Here is a 15,344-nt window from a genome sequence, read left to right as displayed (position 1 = left end):
CGAAATCAATTCAATAATTACGCCCTGACGCCACCCCGGGGCCCGTTAGAAATTTTGTCAGTATTGCCAAAGGGGTGTGTTCACCGAGACGGAGAAAAAACTGAGTATGGGTTGAACCACTGAATCGGATCAGAAATTCTATCTTAGAGACTTCCATACAATATTTTATAAACATACAAAAGAATTAGATCAATAACTATGTCCTGACAGACCCCTCGGCCCGTTCGAAATTTTGCCCGTATTGCCAAAGGGGTATGTTCACCGAGCCGGAGAAAAAACTGAGTATGGTTCGAACCACTGAATCGGATCAGAAATTCCGTCTTGGAGACTAACATACAATATTTTATTAACATACAAAAGAATCGGATCAATAATTATGCCCTGACGCCACCCGGGGCACGTTCGAAATTTTGCCAGTATTGCCAAAAATGTATGTTCACCGAGCCGGAGAAAAAACATTGTATGGGTCGAACCACTGAATCGGATCAAAAATTTGGTCTTGGAGACTTCCATACAATATTTTATAAACATACGAAAGAATCGGATCAATAATAATTCCTTGACACCACCCCGGGGCCCCTTCGAAATTTTGCTAATATTTCTAAAGGGGTATGTTCACTAAGCCGGAGAAAAATCTAAATATGGGTCGAACCACTTAATCGGATCAGAAATTCGGTCTTAGAGACTTCCATACAATATTTTTTAAACATACGATAGAATCGGATCAATAATTATGCCCTGACGCCACCCCGGGGCCCGTTCGAAATTTAGTCAGTATTGCTAAAGGGGAATGTTCACCGAGCCTGAGAAAAAATGGAGTATTGGTCGAACGACTTATACGGATCAGAAATTCGGCGTTGGAGACTTCCACACAATATTTTATTACTCTACGAAAGAATATGATCAATAATTATGCCCTGACGCCACTCCGTGTCCCGTTTGAATTTGGCCAGTATTGCAAAAGAGGTATGTTCACCGAACTAGAGAAAAATCTGAGTATGGGTCTAACCACTGAATCGGATCATAAATTCGGTGTTGGAGACTTCCTTACAATATTTTATTACCCTACGAAAAAATCGGATAGATAATTATGCCCGACGCAACCCCGCGGCACGTTCGAAATTTTGCTAGTATTGTCAAAGGGGTATGTTCACCGATTCTGAGAAAAACTGAGTATAGGTCGAACCACTGAATCGGATCCGAAATTTGGTCTTGGAGACTTCCAAACAATATTTTATAAACATACGATAGAATCGGATAAAATTATGCCCTGACGCCACCCCGGGCCCCGTTTGAAATTTTGCGAGTATTGCCAAAGGGATATGTTCACCGAGCCGGAGAAAAAACTGAGAATGGGTCGAACCACTGAATCGGATCAGAAATTCGGTCTTGGAGACTTCCATACAATATTTTATAAACATACGAAAGAGTCGGACCAATAATTATGCCCTAACGCCACCCCGGGGCCAGTTCGAAATTTTGCCATTTATGCCAAAGGGGTATGTTCACCGAGATGGAGAAAAAACTGAGTATGGGTCGAACCACTGAATCGAATCAGAAATTCAGTCTTGGAGACTTCCATATAATATTTTATAAACATACGATAGAATCAGATCATTAATTATGCTCTGACGCCACCCCGGGACCTTTTCGAACTTTTGCCAGTATTGCCAAAAGGGTATGTTCACCGAGCCGGAGAAAAATTTGAGTATGGCTCGAACCACTGAAACGGAATAGAAATTCGGTGTTGGAGACTTCCATACAATATTTTATTACCCTACGAAAGTATTAGATCAATAATTATGCCCAAACGCCACCCCACGGGCCGTTCAAAATTTTGCTAGTATTGTCAAAGAGGTATGTTCGCCGAGCCGGAAAAAAATTTGATTATGGGTCGAACCACTGAATCAGATCATAAATTTGGTCTTAGAGACTTACATGCAATATTTTATAAACATACGATAGAGTCGGATAAATAATTATGCCCTGATTCCTCCCCGTGGGACGTTCGAAATTTTGCAAGTATTGCTAAAGATATAAGTTTACCGAGCCGAAGAAAAAACTGAGTATGGGTCGAACCACTGAATAGGATCATAAATTCGTTCTTGGAGACTTCTATAGAATATTTTATAAACACACGAAAGAATCGGATCAATAATTATGCCTTGACGCCACCCCGGGACCGTTTCAAAATTTTGCCAGTGTTGTCAGAGTGGTATGTTCACCGAGCCGGAGAAAAAACCGAGTATGGGTCGAACCACTGAATCGAATCATAATTTCGGTGTTGGAGACTTCCATACAATATTTTATTACCCTACGAAAGAATCAGATCAATAATTATGCCCTAACGCCACCCCGCGAGAGGTTCGAAATTTTGCAAGTATTGCCAAAGGGGTATGTTCACCGAGCTGGAGAAAAAACTGAGTATGGTCGAACCAATGAATCAGATCTGAATTTCGGTCTTCGAGACTTCAATACAAAATTTTATAACCCTACGATACAATCGGATCTATAATTATGCCCTGACGCCACTCCGCGGCCCGTTCGAAATTTTTCCAGTATTGCCAAAGGTGTATGTTCACCAAGCCGGTTAAAAAACTGAGTATGGGTCGAACCACTTAATCGAATCAGAAATTCGGTGTCGGAGACTTCCATACAATATTTTATTACCCTACGAAAGAATTAGATCAATAATTATGCCTTAACGCCACCCCGCGGGCCGTTCGAAATTTTGCCAGTATTGTCAAAGGGCACCGAGCCAGAGAAAAATTTGAGTATGGGTTGAACCACTAAATCAGATTAGAAATTCGGTCTTGGAGACTTACATACAATATTTTATAAACTAACGATAAAATTGGATAAATAATTATGCCTTGATACCACCCCGCGGCCCGTTCGAAATTTTGCAAGTATTGCCAAAGAGGTATGTTCACCGAGCCGTAGAAAAACTTGGTATGGGTCGAACCACTGAATTGGATCATATATTCGGCTTTGGAGCCTTCCATAAGATATTTTATTACCATACGAAAGAATCGAATCAATAATTATGACCTGACGCCACCCCGGGGCTCGTTCGAAATTTTGCAAGTATTGCCAAGGGGGTATGTTCACAGAGCCGGAAAAAAAACTGAGTATGGTTGGAACCACTTAATCGGATCAGAAATTCGGTCTTGGAGACTTCCATACAATATTTCATAAACGTATGAAAGAATCGGATCAATAATTATGCCATGCCGCCACCCCGGGGCCCGTTCGAAATTTTGACAATATTGTCAAAGGGGTATGTTCACCGAGCCGTAGAAAAAACTGAGTATGGGTCAAACCACTTAATCGGATCAGAAATTCGGTCTTGGAGACTTCCATACAATATTTTATAAACATACGATAGAATTGGATCAATAATTATGCCCTGAAGCTAGCCCGGGGCCGTTCGAAATTTTTGTCAGTATTGCCAAAGGTGTATGTTCATCGAGCCGGTGAAAAAACTGAGTATGGGTCGAACCACTGAATCGGATCAGAAATTCGGTCTTAGAGACTTCCATATAATATTTTTTTAAACATACGATATAATCATATCAATAACTATGTCCTGACGCTACCCCGGGACCGTTTCAAAATTTTGCCAGTATTGCCAAAGGGGTATGTTCACCTAGCCGGAGAAAAAACCGAGTATGGGTCGAACCACTGAATTGTATCAGAAATTCGGTCTTGAATACTTCTATACAATATTTTATTACCCTACGAATGAATCAGATCAATAATTATGCCCTGACGTAAGCCCGTTGCCCGTTAGAAATTTTGCCAGTATTGCCAAAGGGGTATGTTCACCGAGCCGGAGAAAAAACAGAGTATGGGTCGAACCACTAAATCGGATCAGAAATTCGGTCTTTGAGACTTCCATGCAATATTTTATAAACATACAAAAGAATCAGATAATTAATTATGCCCGTTTGAAAATTTGCCTGTATTGCCAAATAGGTATGTTCACCGAGCCGGAAGAAAAACTGAGTATGGGTCAATCCATTGAATCGGATCTGAAATTCGGTCTTGAAGACTTCATACAATATTTTATAAACATACGAAAGAATTAGATCAATAATTATGCCTTGACACCTCCCCGGGGCCCATTCGAATTTTTGCCAGTATTGCCAAAGAGGTATGTTCACCAAGCCGGAGAAAAAACTGAGTATGGGTCGAACCACTGAATCGGATCAGAAATTCGGTCTTGAAGACTTCCATACAATATTTTATAAACATATGAAAGAATTGGACCAATAATTATGCCCTGACGCCACTCCGGGGCCTGTCAAAATTTTGTTGTATTGCCAAAGAGGTATGTTCACTAAGCCGGAGAAAAAACTGAGTATGGGTCGAACCACTTAATCGGATCAGAAATTCGGTCTTGGAGACTTCCATACAATATTTTATAAACATTCGATAGGATCAGATCAATAATTGTGCCCTGACGCCACCCCGGGGCCCGTTCGATATTTTGCCTGTATTGCCAAAGGGGTATGTTCACCGAGCCGGAGCAAAAACTGAGTATGGGTCGAACCACTGAATCGGATCAGAAATTCGGTCTTATAGACTTCCATACAATATTTTATAAACATACGAAATAATCGGGTCAGTAATTATACCCTGACACCACCCCGGGGCCCTGTTAGAAATATTGCCAGTATTGCCAAAGGGGTATGTTCACCGAGGCGGAGAAAAAACTGAGTATGGGTCGAACCACTAAATCGGATCAGAAATTCGGTCTTGGAGACTTCCATACAATATTTGATAAACATACAAAAGAATCAGATCAATAATTATGCCCTGAGGCACCCCGCGGCCTGTTCTAAATTTTACCTGTATTGCGAATTGGGTATGTTCATCGAGCCGGAGAAAAAACTAAGTAAGGGTCGAACCACTGAATCGGATCTGAAATTCGGTCTTGAAGAATTCCATACAATATTTTATAAATATACGAATGAATCGGATCAATAATTATGCCCTGACACCACCCCGGGGCCTGTTCGAATTTTTGCCAGTATTGCCAAAGAGGTATGTTCACCGAGCCGGAGAAAAATCTAAGTATGGGTCGAACCACTGATTCGGATCAGAAATTCGGTCTTGGAGACTTCCATACAATATTTTATAAACATACGAAAGAATCAGATTAATAATTATGCCTTGATGCCCCCCCCCCCCCCCCCCCCCGAGGCTCGTTCGAAATTTTGCCAGTATTGCCAAAGGGGTATGTTCATCGAGCCGGAGAAAAAACTGAGTATGGGACGAACCACTGAATCGAATCAGAAATTTGGTTTTGGAGACTTTCATGCAATATTTAATAAACATACGATAGAATCGGATCAATAATTATGCCCTAACGCCACCTTGGGGCCCGTTCGATGTTTTGTCAGTATTGTCAAAGGGGTATGTTCACCGAGCCGTAGAAGAAACTGAGTATGGGTCGAACCACTTAATCGGATCACAATTTCGTTTTTGGAGACTTCAATACAATATTTTTTAAACATACGAAAGAATCGGATCAGCAATTATGCCCTGACGCTACCCCTGGGCCCATTAAAAAATTTGCTAGTATTGCCAAAGGGGTATGTTCACCTAGCCGGAGAAAAAACTGAGTATGGGTCGAACCACTGAATCGGATCAGAAATTCAGTCTTGGAGACTTACATACAATATTTTATAAACATACGAAAGAATCGGATCAATAATTACACCCTGACGCCACCTCGGGGCACGTTCGAAATTTTGCTAGTATTGTCAAAGGGGTATGTTCACCGATCTGGAGAAAAAACTGAGTATGGGTCGAACCACTGAATCGGATCAGAAATTCAGTCTTGAAGACCTCCATACAATATTTTAAAAACATACGATAGAATCGGATCAATAATTATGCTATGACGCCACCGGGGGCCCGTTCGAAATTTTGCCAATATTGCCAAATGGGTAGGTTCGCCGAGCTGGAAAAAAAACAAAGTATAGGTCGAGCCACTGAATCGGATTAGAAATTCGGTCTTGGAGACTTCCATACATTATTTTATAAACATACGAAAGAATCGGATCAATAATTATGCCCTGAGCTACCCCTGGGCCCGTTTGAAATTTTGCTAGTATTGCCAAAAGGGTATGTTCATCGAGCTGGAGAAAAAACTGAGTATGGGTCGAACCACTGAATCGGATCATAAATTCGGTCTTGGAGACTTCCATACAATATTTTATAAACATGCGATAGAATCGGATCAATAATTATGCCTTGACGCCACCCCGGGGCCCATTCGAAATTTTACCAGTATTGCCAAAGGGGTATGTTCATCGAGCCGGAGAAAAAACCGAGTATAAGTCAAACCACTGAATCGGATCAGAACTTTGGTCTTGGAGACTTCCATACAACATTTTATAAACATACGATACAATCGGATCAATAATTATGCCCTAACGCCACCCCGGGGCCCGTTTGAAATTTTGCCAGTATTGCCAAAGGGTATGTTCATCGAGCCGGAGAAAAAATTGAGTATGAGTCGAACCACTGAATCAAATCAGAAATTCGGTCTTGGAGACTTCCAAACAATATTTTATTACCCTACGAAACAATCTGATCAATAATTATGCTCTGACGCCACCCCGCGGCCCGTTCGAAATTTTACCAGTATTGCCAAAGGTGTTTGTTCACCGAACCGGAGAAAAAACTGAGTATGAGTCTAACCACTGAATCGGATCAGAAATTTGGTTTTGGAGACTTCCATACAATATTTTATAAACTTACGAAATAATCGGGTCAACAATTATGCCCTGACACCACCCTGCGTCCCGTTCAAAATTTTGCCAGTGTTGCCAAATGGGTATGTTCACCGAGCCGGAGAAAAAACTGAGTATGGGTAGAAACACTGAATCAGATCAGAAATTCGGTCTTGGAGACTTCCGTACAATATTTTATAAACATACGAAATAATCGGGTCAATAATTATGCCCTGACACCACCTAGCGGCTCGTTCAAAATTTTGCCAGTGTTGCCAAAGGGATATGTTCACCGAGCCGGAGAAAAAACTGAGTATGGGTCGAAACACTGAATCGGATCAGAAATTCGGTCTTGGAGACTTCCATACAATATTTTATAAACATACGAAAGAATCAGGTCAATAATTATGCCCTGACACCACCCAGCAGCCCGTTCAAAATTTTGCCAGTATTGCGAAAGAGGTATGTTCACCGAGCTGGAAAAAACTGTGTATGGGTCGAACCACTGAATCGGATCTGAAATTCGGTCTTGAAGACATCCATACAATATTTTATAAACATACGATAGAATCAGATCAAAAATTATGCCTTAACACCATCCCGGGGCCTGTTCGAAATTTTGTCAGTATTGCCAAAGGGGTATGTTCACCAAGCCGGAGAAAAAACTGATTATGGGTCGAACCACTGAATCGGATCTGAAATTTGGTCTTGGAAACTTCCATACAATATTTTATAAACATATAAAAGAATCGGATCAATAATTATGCCTTGACGCCAACCCGGGGCCCGTTCGAAATTTTGCCAGTATTGCCAAAGGGGTATGTTCACCGAGTCGAAGAAAAAACTGAGTATGAGTCGAACCACTTAATCTGATCAGAAATTCGGTCTTGGAGACTTCCATACAATATTTTATAAACATACGAAAGAATCGGAACAATAATTATTCCCTGATCAGTAAATTATGAGATAACATTATGGAAGAAAATTATGAGATAAAGTAACATATTTTATATTGATAAAGTAAATTTGTAAATTTATGTCAATAAAGTATAATATGACTATTTTATTCTTGTTGTTAGATTAAGATCTGGTCACAATCTTTCTTATTACTTAATAATATTTAATATTTCAAAACCAAACTTACACCCTTCTTTAATGGTTTTTGATTTGATTTTGAGTGTAATACTTTCCCTTAAACAAAAGAATTATCAATTTTACTACACGATTTCGATTGAAAGTTTCTGTAACGGGAAAAAATTAACTAATCGATGAAGATGATTGAAGGTATTAGCATATTTAATTGTCTATGTTTAAGAGTTTAGATATATTTTGATTTTTTTAATAAAAAAATGAAAAACCTGTGTTTACCGGTTCAGTGGGCGGGTCGCCGGTTCCTGTCACCGTCACCCGCCAGAACCGGCCGACCGGGTTTTTTTGATAACAGTAGAACATCCGGTATGCTTACTGGTTCCCGGTCCGACTGGGTCTAGGTTTCAAAACATTGTCATAAACCCAATATTCCGGCATGTGGAAGATGGGCACCGGCCTTGACATCATACATGTGTTTACTTTATAGTTTACCGCATAATGAATGTATGTGTGTATACTTTATATTATGACAGAAACAAATATTGACCCGGAACAGGGGGCATATTTAGCAATTCGATTTTGACAACCATTATCAATTCATTGTAAGTACCAAATGATGTTGACAAGTAAATTTTGACAACCATTATCAATTCATTATAAGTACCAAATGATGTTTACCAGTAAATTATGAGATAAAATTTGGGAGAAAACTATGAGATAAAGTAACATATTTTAGATTGATAAACTAAAATATTTTAGATTGATAAAGTAAAATTTGTAAATTTATTTCAATAAAGTATAATATAACTATTTTATTCTTATTTTTTTATTAAGATCTAGTCATAGTGTAAGTTTAGTTTTGAAATATTTAATATTATTAAGTATAATATAGCTATTTTATTCTTATTTTTTGATTAAGATCTAGTCATAGCTTTCTTAGTACTTAATAATATTAAATATTTCAAAACTAAACTTACACGGTTTAAAAAAGTCACATTTGTGTGGTTATTTAAACCGCAGAATGTGTTATTGTAATTTGACTACCAATTGCTTTATCTTTACCGCTATCTTAATTTTATGCTTTTTGCTTTATCTTTACCGCTATCTTAATTTTATGCTTTTTAAAGTACTTAACGCAATTGAATAGTTCAAACCTAAACTTACATGGTCAAAATTAGTTAGATTTTTGTTTCTATATAAACCAAACAATGCACTATGGTAACTTGATTACAAATTATAACATGATTTATATTTGAATTTTAATGCTATCTTAAAAGTGTTCTTAGAACGCCATACCTCCAAGAAGTGAAAATGTGCCAGTTCCAAGAAGAGTAGGAACATCAGCAATAGTTGGTGGTGTTTTTACAAATATATCCCTAGATGGGGCCACATGCAAGATTAATTTTTTCACATCTGTAACATCTTCTTTTCTCGTTTCGGTTAATAAAATAAAATATGAGTTGTTATAAGTCGGGCTAGTATTGGGTTAAATAGATATGGGTTATGGACTTGGATTAAAAAGGAAGTAAGAAAAGACCATGAGCTTAAGCCCATGGCCAATAATATATAAACATAAATTACTCATTAATCCGTCCATTTCACCCATTCCATACACCACCCAAAACACACACTTAGCTCTCTCTCATCCTACTTTCTCTCTCTAGCCGAAATCACCAAGAAACCCGAGCATCAGCCCGAGGTAATGATAGTATAATATTATATAGATCCAAACCCGCTAAATCTAGTCGCGAAACGACAAGCCGACACCCTAAACCGTTAAAATCACGAGATCCGGATGGAATCGGGTATAAACAGATCAAAAGATGAGCTTAAGGGTCACCCTAGCTCAGATCTGGATCGAACGGAACGAAAAACGATGAAAAAGGTGCGAAAATACGTTTTTCCGGCCACCGCCCGTTTTTCCGGCAATGACGATGCCGGAAAGGCGGTGCCGGAGAATGTGTGTACGAGGTAAGGAATGTCAGAGAATGTTTTTGACATTCTCTGACCTAACCCTAGTTCGCAAACGGAGAAGTAACGAACTGACATCAATTCGTTATGTCAATTCGTTAATGAAGAATAACGAACTAGCTTCATTCGTTAATCAATTCGTTATGTCAATTCGTTAAGGAAAGAATGACGAACTAACCCTAATTCGTCAAAGGCCAGTTCGTTAATAAGACCAATTCGTTATATGGACCGATTCGTTATATGGGCCAATTCGTCAAGAGATAACAAAGGAGCCTCCTTCGTTAACGATCTGGATAACGAAGTAGACTTTGAAAGAATGACCAAAAGATCCCCTGGACTTAGAAGAGAATTATATAATTACAAAGAAGCCCTCGAACTTTATGAGTTAGTAAATAAAATAATAATTAAGAATTTTAATGAAAAATGTGTTAAGACGGTTAATGGAAATAAAAATTTACCAAGCTGACCTGGCAGCTCCACCCCATCCAGGGGCTCTGCTCCTTGGACCCTGCTAGGGGATGTCGCCCCTAGAACCCTGCTACCAGGGGCGCTGCTCCCGGACCCCCGTTCGTTGAGGGTTATAATTAGACTAGAAATGCGATATGGGTAGTGATAGTTAATTGATACGTGTAATTGTTATACAGTTAGTCGCTCACAGCTAAAGAATGGAATAACTATTAACGGTGAACGTAACCGCATTCAGGTGAGTTTCTAGCCCCATTCCTTGTTATGTTTTCGGGGTTGTGTGCATACTCGATGTGATTAGTTAATACACTTATCCTAAGTGATAAGTGTATGCCATATATGATTTATGTTAAAGGTATGAATGTTTGCTTGTCGGTACGTGAACGATCTTCGGATATTGCATGTATCGTCAAGTTATAATTACAGATAAGAATGTTATATATAATGTATGAATGATATATGTATGTTATGAATGAATTTAAGAGATGGCTAGGTACAGAAGAGAGGGACTGAGCCCTAATAATACTCAAGTTAGAAAGGGACCGGACCCTAATAATATTCGAGGCAGAAAAAGGACCGAGCCCTAATAATACTCGAGGCAGAAAGGGACCAGACCTAATAATATCTGAGACAGAAAAGGGACTGATCCCTAATAATATCCGAGACAGAAAAGGGATCGAGCCCTAATAATACTAGAGGCAGTAGGGCGTAATGTTCTTTAAAACGTATAAGTATGTAAAGTATGAATATATGTAAAGTATGTAAATAAAGAATAAAGGAAAGATTTAAAGAAAGAAAGAATGAAAGTATATACTCTTGTATGTACTAAAGAAAGATAAGCAGGTTAAGTATATCCTAAGTAACTACGGATACGTATGTATAAGTATGTGAAAGTATTGTATGTTACTTGATTTAGACAAATATTTGTGTTCATGTTTGTTCATTTAAAAAAAAATCTACATGTTCGTGTTTTTTTGTTCGTTAAAAATCTAAAAATCTACACATCTCAAATGAAAATACCCAAACGAAAAAAAATATAATAACAAACTAATATATATATATATATATGTATTAAATTAAAACAAACTACGTTAAATAATAAAATAAATCATCATAAAATAGCAAAACGATTAAAAATAAAAACTTAAATAAACTCTCGTAACACAGGAGGATCAAACTAGTTTATATTATAAACACATTAACTAAATAAAACAAGTATTATAAACTCAATGAAACTAACCCCAAGGGGCCAAGACCCGAGTTATAAATTGCAAGCCCAATAAGCAAGTATTATAAAACCCATAGAAATAAGCAAGTTCATAAACTCAACAGACCTAAGCCCATTAGTTAAATAAAAATAAGCAAAAGAAATTAAACTCACTAAACAATTTAACCTAAAACCCAATCAGAAATCGAACTGGGTAATTAATGACAATTAACAAAATAAAAACTCAACAGACCTAACTCACATAAGCCCATTATTTAAATAATAATAGTGGCAAATGACAAGTAATTGGATAAGGGCCCAACGGGTAAGTAATGGCTTATAACCGACCCGTTTGAGCCCGATCTATTTTGACATGTTTTAATGAACCCAACTTTTTGCTCCCGCTAAAGAAAAATACCGGATCCAACACTGATCAGAACAGGAAGAACACGTACTTCATTTGCATCACATATTAATGGAGTAATGGTAATAAGAACAGTAGGGTCACGGACATCACTTAACATTGATACGTTTGAGTTTTCATTTACTTTGGTGATTTGCGTTCTCAACGACGAGTGATTGTCAATTGATGGTGACTCGTAGGGGTGTACACGGACCGGACCGGACGAGAGCATGTTCGTGTCCGTCCATTAAGTTTTTGACGGACAAACGGACGGTTCACGAACACTCTACCGAACGAAAATTCGTGTCCGTGTCCGTCCATTAAGAAATTGAGTTTGTTCGTGTCCGTCTATGTCCGTCCGTTAATATTTTAAACGGGTGTTAACGAACAATAATGGACAAACGGACACTAATGGACATTAATGTACCAACGAACATGTGAACATTAATGCACAACGAACACTAATAGACAAATATAAACGGTTACATATTAATATCAAACATAAATCTAAACAACTTCACATACAAATTTGGAATTACACCATATAACATCTAAATATACTTAACATTTAATATATTTACATAAAGTGGATCACTATAATATAAAAGACATCAGACATGTGTAGTAATATAAAAATGTTATTAATAACACTAGAAATTCTATAATTAAATTACAATAACGGATACATCTACACACTAATGACACCGGACGGACATTACCGGACGTTCACGAACACTATCGAACGAACTTGACCCATGTCCGTGTTCGTCCGTTAAGCTTATCGAACGAAATTTTTTTGTCCATGTCCGGTTCGTTTATTAAACGGACGAACATAAACGAACTTCTTGCCGAACAGACAACCGGACGTCCGGTTCGCTTACAGCCCTAGTGACTCGTTATCTTCAAACATGTGGGCCTTTAAGGATAAACCATCCTATCAAATGCTTGAAAGAAACTCTTCATCTATAAAAGTGAATCTTATTATTCTAGAAAAGTACACTAAAAAAAACCATTTCAAAACTATGCAGACTTGCTACTTTTATGTATGATTTTCTTTTGAATATTGTACCAAACTAATCCTATTAATCCAAATCCAAATAATATATACACACGTTGAATTTTATGTACAATTTTTTTTACCTTTTTTTTAAATTTTCTTTGGTGGTTTACTCAAGTAGAGCCTAATTCAAATAAGATTATTGGAACTGTTTTTGAAGGTTACTCAAATTCGAAATATTAAATATTATTTGACTTCGGTTATAATATTAGTTTTAAAAATTTCAAATTTGAATAACATGATGAACACTAGGGGCGCAAACTACTTGATCTGCTCACGAGCTAATCGAGCTCGGATCGATAAAAAAACTCAAAACAAGCCGAGCATTTCAAGCGGAGCCCGAGCTCAAACATTGTGTATTTTTAAGTTTTACATCTTTTGAACTTCTATGTATTAAGTAAACACGTGATAGTCGAGCTCAAACCGAGCTTTGGCTTGTTTCAGTACTAATCGAGCTCAAACAGAGCTTAGTGCCACGGACCAAATATTTGAAGATCGAAATGCTTAATTTGTGTTGCAACGCTTGGGTTTGTTGGCTCGTCCCGGACTTCATTGGGCACGGCCTCAGCGGGAAGGAAGGCGTACATGCCTAGTCGTGCTGGCACGACGAACACATCGCTGGTTGCGAGCTGTTGCCGCTCGCCTGATGAGTCCAAGGCAGGACGAAACCAGCAAGCCCTGATCATGAGCAGACCGATTGGCTGGCCTTCGGGCGCCACACGGAGTCAAATGGATAGCTCCGTGACAAGTGGTATCAGAGCAGGTCGAACCTCGGATACGTTGGAACGTGTACACTCAACCAAAAAGAGCTTAAAAATGTCGAGAATGAGTTATGCAATGGTGGTGGGAGAAGATCGAATGGTCTTTGTAAGCTGCGAGTATGGGATCGTGAGCACCGCCCTAGTCCAATGAGGTGAAGGACATCGTGTTCGTGTTAAAAGTTTTACGGTGTGGCAGAGCCGTAATTTGGGTTGAAGTCTGCTAATTTGGCGAACGTCGCCGACGTTACGTCGGCGTCACATAATCCGACGGCATAATTAACCGACACGGCTAACTCACATTTTGGTTGAACTACAGGGTGTCCCATTTATCCGAGTGAATCATTATCAAAACGCATGGCTTCGGCTAGTGAGCTGGTATGGGACGACGAGCTTGCCCTTCAGACATGCATGGCATAGGGGAAGACCAACGTCTAAGTCTTGCACGTCGGTATGGGACGACAAGTGCATGCACGAGGACGTGCATGGTTATGGTGGTGGAAGAGTGTCACGGACCAAATATTTGAAGATCGAGATGCTTAATTTGTGTTGCAACGCTTGGGTTTGTTGGCTCGTCCCGGACTTCATTGGGCACGACCTCAGCGGGAAGGAAGGCGTACATGCCTAGTCGTGCTAGCACGACGAACGCATCGCTGGTTGCGAGCTGTTGCCGCTCGCCTGATGAGTCCAAGGCAGGACAAAACCAGCAAGCCCTGATCATGAGCGGACCGATTGGCTGGCCTTCGGGCGCCACACTGAGTCAAAGGGATAGCTCCGTGACATTAGGCTTGTTTAAGATTTTTCAAAAAATATACAAGAAAAATGTATATAAATTAATTAATAAATAATAAACGAGCTGAGCCCGGGATTTGAAAGACAACTCGGAAACCATACTCGAACTTTAGTAAAAGAGCTCAAAATGATCCAGGCTCGAGTCTGAGCCCTTATAAGTCAAAACGAACCTAGTTGAACCGGGGCTTTACACCATTAAACACCTTAGAACAAACACATCACATTAAACCTTGAGCCCAATTGTAAGGTTTTATTGCTTGACCAGTTGATAACGACCCATACACATTAAAATCACCCTAAATTTCCAGAAGAAGTATATGCAAATAATGCAATTACTTGGGTCAGTTTGGGCCATAAGAAAAATGCTTTATGGGTCCAAATGGGGGTTGTTGCACAAAAGCACTATTGCACTAACATATGGTGCCGTGGTTGTATCTCCTACATAATATAACATAATATAACATACAATAAAACAAAATAATAATAAAACTTTTTTATTTCTTAATTTTTGTTATAAACATAAAAACTTTATGCCTTCAGCTATACGTCTTTAAATTTAAATTCGTCCATAAAGTCAAATGATTTCTTCGCCGACCATCTTCCGCCGTGAGAATTAGTAAAGTATGTAAACAATATTGAAGATGATTGAAGTTAATTACTGAATGCTCGATTAACTTAACATAGTTGACTAAGGAGTAGGGGTGTTCAAGAAATCCGATATCCGGAAAAAACCGAAATCCGAACCGAAGCCGAAACCCAAATAAACCGATCCGAATTTTTATTCGGATCGGATCAATCCGATTATCCAAATAATTAATTCGGATTCGGATCAGATTGGATATGGAATTTTAAAAAA

The sequence above is a fragment of the Bidens hawaiensis genome, unplaced genomic scaffold (genome assembly GCF_021521415.1).
Source record: "Bidens hawaiensis isolate Kalapana, Puna unplaced genomic scaffold, B.hawaiensis_p1.1 tig00004595_1, whole genome shotgun sequence".
NCBI classification, from domain to species: Eukaryota; Viridiplantae; Streptophyta; class Magnoliopsida; order Asterales; family Asteraceae; genus Bidens; species Bidens hawaiensis.
This window is presented reverse-complemented; position numbering follows the sequence as displayed.